The sequence below is a fragment of the Centropristis striata genome, chromosome 22, assembly GCF_030273125.1.
Source record: "Centropristis striata isolate RG_2023a ecotype Rhode Island chromosome 22, C.striata_1.0, whole genome shotgun sequence".
Taxonomy (NCBI): domain Eukaryota; kingdom Metazoa; phylum Chordata; class Actinopteri; order Perciformes; family Serranidae; genus Centropristis; species Centropristis striata.
Window position 1 is genome coordinate 1792631 of NC_081538.1, and position 9713 is coordinate 1802343.

Here is a 9713-nt window from a genome sequence, read left to right on the forward strand (position 1 = left end):
ATTGAACATGAACACTGGTGACAAAAAGGGAAAAAAAAATAATGGCCTTTGTGAATACGACATGCAAGTCATCTGATTCCTGCAGGCTGCACGGGAAGAAACAAAAAGAATCACATCTTTTATTTCTCTTTCAGTGTAAAACCTCCAGCGCCATTACTTGCTGATCTCTGCTGACTCGTTAGGTTTTTTCCTCAGACTTAACAACATGAACTGTGTGAACCCCATGAGAAGCTGTTCATGTAATGGAATGTAGTAATGTCACATAGCAAAGGCAGATTAATCAGCTGGGTTGCCAAGGAGAAGTCCAGCCGCTCTTCCCGGCCATCTCCTCTCCTAATGTGGCTTAAATTTGTGCCGAGAGCCCCTCCAGTGTCCTGGAGCCTCAGGCATGAGCAATTTGCTTGAATGAAGCACCAATCACCCTGTTTCTCTCCTCCCCTGCAGGGCTCTGATTTCACACCACTCTGGCATGTTATTGGCCGCATTCAAGACCCAAAGCCCTGGTGAGTTACAGCCACAGAACAAAAGTCAGAGAGAATTCTTGACATGTAAGTTTGACAAGAAAAGATGTTGCTCTTCTGTGTCACACTGTCAAGGAGTTGTTTTGTACATTTCTCCACCAGTGCCCTGGGAGTTTAAGAGGTTAATTGTTTGTCTGGAGGCCAGTAAAAACACATAAACATTGTAAAAACTACAGCTCACTGTGGAAGGATGTTCAGCAGCACTGTGACATCCCGCTGTATGTGATTCATATTGCAGAAAAAAACATGTTTTTGCATGTTTTAACCAGAATGCCCCACATCCCTGTTTCCTGGAACAGGGTCAAAACCAGTGTCCTATAGCTGCACTGATTAATGAAAACCATTAACGAAGCAATTAAGGACAAAACAGTCATAAAACCTGTTTCTGGCAAACATGCAAACTAACTAAACTGCTGCTTGAAGCAGCTACAGAATGATAAATGATAAACAACTTAGATCATGTTCAAAGTTCAAAGGGAAGCAAGGAAGGGCAAAAAACTCTAAAGCAAGCACCTCCAGGTCTGAAAGGTGATTACTAAAGTGACTTACACCTGCATTCTTTACCTGGCCAGCAGGTGGTGGCTCCACATGTTGCAAAAAGAAGGCAGACTGTATGGAAGTCATGAGAAAGTTACCGCCTTCTCACTTGATTTATTACCTAAGTAAACATTTGACTATTGAGTTTACGGTCTCAAATGATAAATTGAAATATTCTTCAATACAGCATGATGTTCATTATGTAAACTTTGGTCCCATTTAAAGCAAAATAGATGATCAAGCAGAGTAAGGGCAGAGCTACCATGTGATTAATGTTACCATGGTGACAATCAAGACTTTAACCCTCACAAAGTGTGTTTTCAGTTCATGAAAGTTAATTATAACACATCAGTCAACAAGTAATGAGTCGGCTTTTAATATCATCTTCAGTTCGGCCGTGGTTTTTCCTTTTTTCTCGTAATACTGACTCTTTCCCGTCTTCAAAAAGGAGATTCATTTATGAGGTCTATTTACATTTTAGCTTTGATTTTCACTGGCTGTCGTGGTAAACAATGCGGTGGTCTTTTTTCTACGCATCTTTGTCCCACTAAAGGCTTACTGTCAACCCATTAATATCATCTTCAATAAAAAAAAAAAGTAACGCCTTCTTTTTGCTACATATTAATATGAAAGTTAACGTGAATTACAGACTCTACTTTGCTTACCTGACTAGCTTGTGACTTGTGATATAGCATTTGCTTTGCAGTACCTGGACCCATTTGACCTTATATGGTAACTTCCTGCCCCTCAAAAACAAAATTGCTAAGGTCAAAATGCCAAACTCCAGGCAAGTCCACAAAATAAAAGGCGACATCACTGTGGTTGCGTCCACCTCTTTTATACAGTCTATACATTGCATACAATGATGTCATTGTTTATTGGACGGGAGCTTGGCAGGCTTTCTCATAATTATGATTACAGGATGGCAACAACAACAACAACAACAACAATAAAACAAGTAGTAATAATAGAAATAATAACAGTTATTATTGATTGGTCTAGAAGGAGAGTACAGCCAGAGAGGGCCAGCAGCTTGAGTCAGACCGTCAAAACTATAGTTGCACATCCCTTGAGGGTAGAATTGCTTTGATTACATCAGCCATCATTATTGTAGCATGACAGCAAATCAACATTTTATTAAAAAAAACAAAAAAATGTGTAATTGTTATCCATTTTTATTTTAAACTGTGTAAGACATGTAAAGGCTTGGGCAAACAAAATGTGTAGAAACAATTAAAGATTGAAAGAATTACTCCAGACTGGACAACACAAACATTTTTCTCTCAATAATTGGATTGCAGGAGTTCAAGGAAGGGCAGAGAAAATAAAAGTGAGGCCCATGAATGCTTGTCATTGTGGAGGGTCTTCCAAGTCTTAGCTCACGCAGGCTGCAAATTGCTTAAGAAACTTCTCATACAAAATTGATGTCATTTCTTTCTGACTAATGCTGAATCTGATCCCTTATGCTCTTTGATATATCTTCATCCATATTTAAATCTCTCCATTCTTAAATTATTCTCAGATATCATGACAGGAACCGATTAGGAACTCAAATTCCAAAAAGCTTCCAAATTTTTTAAGATTTCAACCCAGTTCATCCATGATTTGTAGGATTTTAGCCAATTTAGCATCAAATTAATTATGCATACATTATAGGACCCTCCACGCTTCCTCTGGAAGAACATGAAATCATGTTTAGTTGCGGCACACACTTATAAATTTAAACTCCAGTGTCTCAGAGGTTTTCATGTGATTTACAACTGATCTTCTTTTTTTTTGCTTTTCCCTCTGATCTACAGCGCTGCACTCACAAACATGCAACAAACAAACACATTAGGACACAGCCCCACTCCAACATGCATACTGTGTTTATATGAAAGATAAAATCAGTGTACATATATACATAGAAATGAGCATATCCATGTGAGCAGAAAGTGTTTTGATGTTTACACACAGTCCCTTGGATCCGCGGCGGCGTTATTCTTAATTATTTTAATATTCATTGCTGTGGGTTTGGAGAAAGCTTCATGTCTGTGCTTAGTGTCTGCACCCTGCACACTGCATGACAATTAGCACCTTACATAACCACTAGCCAGCTCCACACCCACATATGTGCACCACACATGAGCAAAAAGGATTGCACACGCACACACGCACACACACACACACACACATGCAGAAATGCAAATGCACAACACATAAACACAGATAAGAAACACAAACATACAAACTACAAACCCACTTTACGCCTTCTTCTACCCTTTGGGGACATTTCAGTTAAATTACCTCATACTCTCGCTCTTTGAAACTCTCCATTGCTTTAATCGCTTTTTGTGCAAACGTGTGCAGCCTATCTTACCACTGACACCATCACTATATATATATATATGTATATATTTATTGATATATCCTTCTTTTAAACACCTTCTTGCCCCGAGCGGTGCCTGTGTGCCCTTTGCGGTTGCTGCCGTAATGACCAAAGTGATGAGACGCTCAACTTTCTGAACACAAACAGCCCCGGCCATCACAAACACCAATAAAAACTGAAAGCTGCGGCGGTTTCACCCTTGCCCCAGGCCAACCATCAGAATATTAGCACAAGTGCCTGTGCCTATATATGTATCTGTATGTATATAGTATGTGTGTGCATGCAGGAACGCTTTCACAGCCCCTCAGCGCTCGCTCGCATCCTGCCCGTGATTGCAGTAAAGGCTCAGTAAGCCCTTCTGAGAGCATCCCAATCAGTTTACTTAGATGAGGAGAAAGAATCTGAGCTTGATGGTGTGAGACGGAGAGAAAAGGAGGGTGGAGGGGGGGGTTAGTGATGGGCAGAAAGGCAGGTAGAGGTAATGAAAAGAGGGAAAATGGAGGCGAGGACAAGAGAAATTGCTGAGAGAGACCTGTGGAGAGAAAGCATGCGAGTGGGAAAATAAAGCAATGGCATAAAGGAGATCTGCTCTGTTCCCTTGGTGATCTGAGTCATCTTTATTGGCTGGATATGCTGCTATGTTAGTAATGATTAGTCTCGCCATGAGACTATGAGGTGTGTGTTTTTGATATAGCAGGAAACCAATATTAGACATTTTAAAACCACCCAAAACTACCCGAGGAGCTGCTCCAGACATCCTCACTTTCTGCTCTGTCCGTGCTCGTGTGTTTCTAGTGTGCATCTGTAGTTTTATCACCCTATGAAGCGACCTTCTAAACTTTTTTTACCAGCAGATCTGCAATCAAAAAGCTTCATTTGCTATTTTGGTTCACCAATAAGTTCCCTGAAAATTGGATCCTGGGCTAAAGAATTGAATGTGATGAGCAGCACAGCTGAAGCAATCCACAGGCCTTGAATGAACGCATTTATGGGAAAGTGACGGATCAAATCCAATTGCCTCTTCACTGACTTTAGACAGTCCCTTAGTCACGTCAAAGAGGTAGGAGTTTAATGAGGTTTTGACTGCAGGATGATTTTTTGCAGATGAATGAGTTACAGAATGTAGAGGCTCTGCAGTATGCGGCTCATGAGTGCGGAGCTGATGATTCTGTGTGTGTACAGCATCGGCACGGTGAAATGAAAAGAAATTCGGCCGTGGTTTTTCCTTTTTTTCTCGTAATACTGACTCTTTCCCTTCGTCTTCAAAAAGGAGATGCATTTATGAGGTCTATTTACATTGTAGCTGTGATTTTTCCAAGCAGATTTGCCACTTTAAATCTCTTAAATCTGCGACTTTTGTTCTTGTAGAACTGCCACTTTAATCTAGCAAATTTGCAACCTTTTTTTTATTTTGGATATCCGCTGAAGCTACCAAATACGGTTCTTCGCCTGATAAAGGGTTAATAGTGCATTGGACATTGTTAATAACTATAATGTTCAGAATATCAGATTCCTCACCAGTCCTGTTAAAAGCTTGGTGGTGAGACACTTCATTTCATTTCCCTAAACCATCTGATGAAAATGTGCCTAATTCTCTTTTTTTTTAATGCAACCTTTCAAAAATTCTGAGGTCTATTTACATTTTAGCTGTGATTTTCCCTGGCTGTCGTGGTAAACAATGCGGTGGTCTTTCCTACGCATCTTTGTCCCACTAACGGCTTACTGTCAACCAGCTCTCCCAAATAGGATTGTCTTAGTCTGAAAAAAGAGAAAACAGCAGTGAAAAGTTGCATGATGAAGCCAAACACACAGAGCAACAACAAAGGATAAAAGAAACAAAGTGAAAATAACTTGCCTTCTGACGCCCACCCTCTTCTCTTTTCCCTCTCTTCTCCTTTCCTCTGCTTTGCTTTCAAGCTGAACATAAAGTAGGTCTAATAGGAAATCTGCTCAGCCCCTTCATCCTTTCTGAATTATTTTTTTTCGCAGACCGAATTATTATTACTTTTTGCCTACTGCTGCACTCTTTGACCAAGAGCAGAGGGAAATAAGAAAACTTTATCTCATATATCTACATCCGCTTGTCTTCTTTAAACTGTTTTTTTAAGGGTTCTTAAAAGTTTAATCTACACAACTGGCAAAGTGGCAGTATTGTAATCTTTGTCATCTAATAGGTCTTGCCATTTGAATGTTTTTACATATATTGTAGAGCTGACTGTTGTGTTTCGGGCCCTGGCAAAAAAAACATTTGAAATGCAAATCAATGTTTCAAATGAAGCAGGCCGTTTCATATTTAGCCCGCACATTATCTAATCGCTATTTGATTTCACATGCAGGAGCATATCTAAGTGAAATCAAATAATCTTTTTAAACTCCCCCACTACCCCAAACATTAGCCATTGGATTCTACGGCAGGGGGGCTGAGTAGACTACTAATGTGCTGGCAATTGAGATCTTAAGTGTCCTTTCACACTCTAATCAAATTGATAAGGTGGTCCGACTGCAAGGGCAATCTGCCTGTCCTCTGCTTTGAAAAATCCTTTAGTTTCTCTATCTATCTCTGTCTTTGTAAGTCTCTCTGTGCGCATCACTTCAATTCAATTTCAGTCCAATTCAATTTAATTATGTTTTGATTGCATTAATAGCTAGTAGCCTTTCATGCCGAAGCAGCTGGATGACAAAGTCATGATATTTATATATATATATGACATTTAGACAAAATAAAGTATTGACTAAAATATTGAAATAAAGCAGTACTTCAAATGGAAAATAATGCAAAATATGCACATAAATAGAAGAGGGTATTAACACTGGTGTCATGAAAGAGCCACGTTTTAAACTGATGGCAGATGAGGACTTAGCTGCAGTTATTTGGAAACATTTCTTGGTTTTCATTAGCAAAATAGAGACTTTTCATTTTACACATTAGCTCTGAGAATCTGAATATGTTTTCAGCCAACAACAGCTGACACAGTTATGATCTACGGTCGAGTGCACAGAGCAACCCGACATCTGTTTTTGCCACAATTGCAGCCAGTTTGAGTCTGTTGTGGAGAAATTTAGTGAATTCAGTGAAGTTAATTCACTCAAGTACTCTACTTAATTTTAATTTGACGTATTATTGCATAGGGCATTGTTAATAACTATAATGTTCACAATATCAGATTCCTCACCAGTCCTGTTAAAAGCATCCACCAAAGAGAGCGTCAATCCTTGACACTAGTCGTTTTTCCATTAATGAATTTTGATGCACATTTTGAAGATTTGCATGAGAAAAGCTTGATGGAAACACCAAAACTCGATAAAACTTTTGAAAGTGAAATTTTGTTCTTGTATTTTTTGAGAAATAGTTACAGCGCTAAATGGGAGATTGAAATGTTTTTTACGTATAAGTTCTGACGTAGCGGACATTTAAATCACATGAATGATCAGCTGTTTCTGCTCTGCTGGTCCAGACAAGGAAGAACAATTATTAGTTGCCCAATTGAATCCAACTCCTGAAGACTTCTCTCCATTTTCTCTCGTGGGTGGCCAAAGTTGTCCAATTAGCAACCTCTTTTTTGTTGTTTTATCTCTCTTGGGTACTTCTTCTATTGTTTCCTCTCTCGCACTAGCCCTTCTTCTTCTATTGTTTACTGCTGGATTAGCCAACAGTTAAATATTACCCTGCCATCTTCTGACAAAAGTTTATGCAGGTTGTTTGTTCGCTCTAAACCAGAGGTGTCAAACTCTGGCCCGTGGGCCAAATTTGGCCTGCAGTATAATTATATTTTGCCCGCGAGGAAATACCAAATGACAACCAGAGCTGGCCCGCCGGTATTATACAGCACAAATAATACTACAAATCCCAGAATGCTCTGCTGGTGTTTTGGCTTGAACACAGTAGATCAGTGTGGAGCAAACTGAGCAACAATTAAAGTTGTCTTGATGCTTTTTCTTGCTAGTCCAAGGCTTGAATGGTTGCACATTCATTGAAGGATATTATTATTAGTCATTTGGTTTATTATTGTTATTTTATTCTCACATTTATTTTTAGCCTGTGGAAAAAGATTACTGTTAAATTTAAATTTAAAGAAGGCCGCATATAAAATAAAGGAACATACGATTTTTATTTAAATTTTATTTAAGAAATGAATGCCATTGATGTGTTTGTTTGTTTTATTTGATATTCGATTTTGCATGTTTGCAATATTAAGTTATATCAACCCACTGTGTATTTGAGTTTGACACCCCTGCTCTAAACCATCTGATGAAAATGTGCCTAATTCTCTTCTTTTTAACGCAACCTTTCAAAATTCTGCTTCAAATTCGCTTGGACTTAAATGGAAACATGGCTATTGTAGCTTTAAATAAAAGTGTCTCTATGATAAAAAAAATAAAAGTAATTAACATTTATTTAGTAACAATAGACAGGGTTGAAGAAATAGAAGAGGTTCCTCTTGTTGATGAACCCACAGAGAAGATTTTTAATAAAGAACTCAACATTTATATTGTGTTGCAGTAGTAATCTTTGGATACATGTACAGCAGGGGTCTCAAACTGGCGGCCCGCGGGCCAATTGTGGCCCTCGTGACGATATTTTGTGGCCCCCACCTTGATATGAAAGTTTTATGTGAGTTTTATATGAATGGCACTTTAACGTGTTGTATGTGGAAGGTCCCTTTAATTACTGTTTTTGGTAATTCTGTGTTGTTGTTTTTTGTAATGTTGACACTTTTTGGTAGTTTTGTGTCTTATTTGATAATTTTTGTCTTTTTTTTTTGTAATTTTGTGTTTTTTTTTGGTCATTTTGTGTATCTTTGGGTCATTTTGTGTCTTTTTGTGTCATTGTGTGTCTTTTTTGGTAATTCTTTGTCTTTTTTGGTCATTTTGTGTCTTTAAAATAATTTTGTGTATTTTTTTGGTCATTTGTGTCTTTTTTAAGTAATTTAGTTTTTTTCTGTCATTTTGTGTGATTTTTGATCATTTTGTGTCTTTTTCTTAAATAATTTTGTGTCTTTTTTGGTAATTCTGTGAATTTTTTTGTCATTTTGTGTGTTTTTAAAGTAATTTAGCGTTTTTTCAGTCATTTTGTGTCTTTTTTTGGTCATTTTGATACCGCCTCCAGCGGCCCCCTGGTAATTTGAGTTTGAGACCCCTGATGTACAGTATACTGGGGATGTAATATTCTTCTAATGCCATAGCCCTTGGTGAAAACGATCAGTTTAGAGCCAGGTGTATCTAAAATATTCTGTTTCTTCCCTCCTTCAGAGCTGACAATTTTTTTTCTGGTTACTGTATCCAGCTCCACCCCCCTCTCTCTCTTCTTCTTCTTCTCTCTTCTTCTATCTTTCTATTCTCATCCGGATTTCTCTGAGGTCTGCTAAGTCTCTGATCGTCTGTCTCTCTGTTGTTCTAAGATAAAGCCACCTTTCACTGTTTGAGATCAAAGACTGAGTTTGCATAATGGAAAGAGAGAGAATGATGAAGAGTGGGGGAATAAAGCAGGAAAGGAGGGGACTGTGGATTCAGTTGAATAATATAAAATGGAATGCTGACACTTTCCTTGAACTCTCCCTTTAAGACTCTTTTTATACGCCGTCCCAGCCATGACCAAGTAAATCTTACAGCCAGTTAGGATTTTATACTCATTCATTGCTCCCAGTGTGTTCTATTTGAGAAACATACTATTGCATTTGATTCTTGGCTACCATAGTGTAATTCAGCTATTCTCAACCTTGGGGTCGGGACCCCAATGGGGGTCGCGAGATGATTTCTGGGGGTCGCCAAATCATTTTGGAAGTCAGCTCTGTCTCCACTGTGTTAAAGTGTTCATGTGTTAATGTTTTTTAGTCTTTTTGGTCACTAAATGTCTTTTTTTTTTTGTCATATTGTGTCCTTTTTTGATCATTTTGTGGTCAATTTGTGTCTTTTTTAGTCATTTTGTTTCCTTTTTTTTTGGTCATTTTCTGTCTTTTTTTAGTCTTTTTCTGTCTTTTTGGTAATTTTATTTCTTTTTTTGGTCATTTTGTATCTTTTTTGGTCATTTTGTTTCCTTTTTGGTGATCTGAACTGTGCGTGTGAGATTCTGTTCAGTGAGCGGGGGTCTCCACTGTGTTTTAGTCTTTTTTGTCATTTAATGTCTTTTTTTGGTCATTTTGTGTTTTTTTAGTCATTTTGTGTCTTTTTTTGGTCATTTTGTGTATTTTTTGGTATTTTTGTGTCTTTTTTTTGGTCATTTTGTTTCTTTTTTGGGTCATTTTGCGTCTTTTTTTTGGTCATTTTGTGTCTTTTTTGGTAATTTTGTG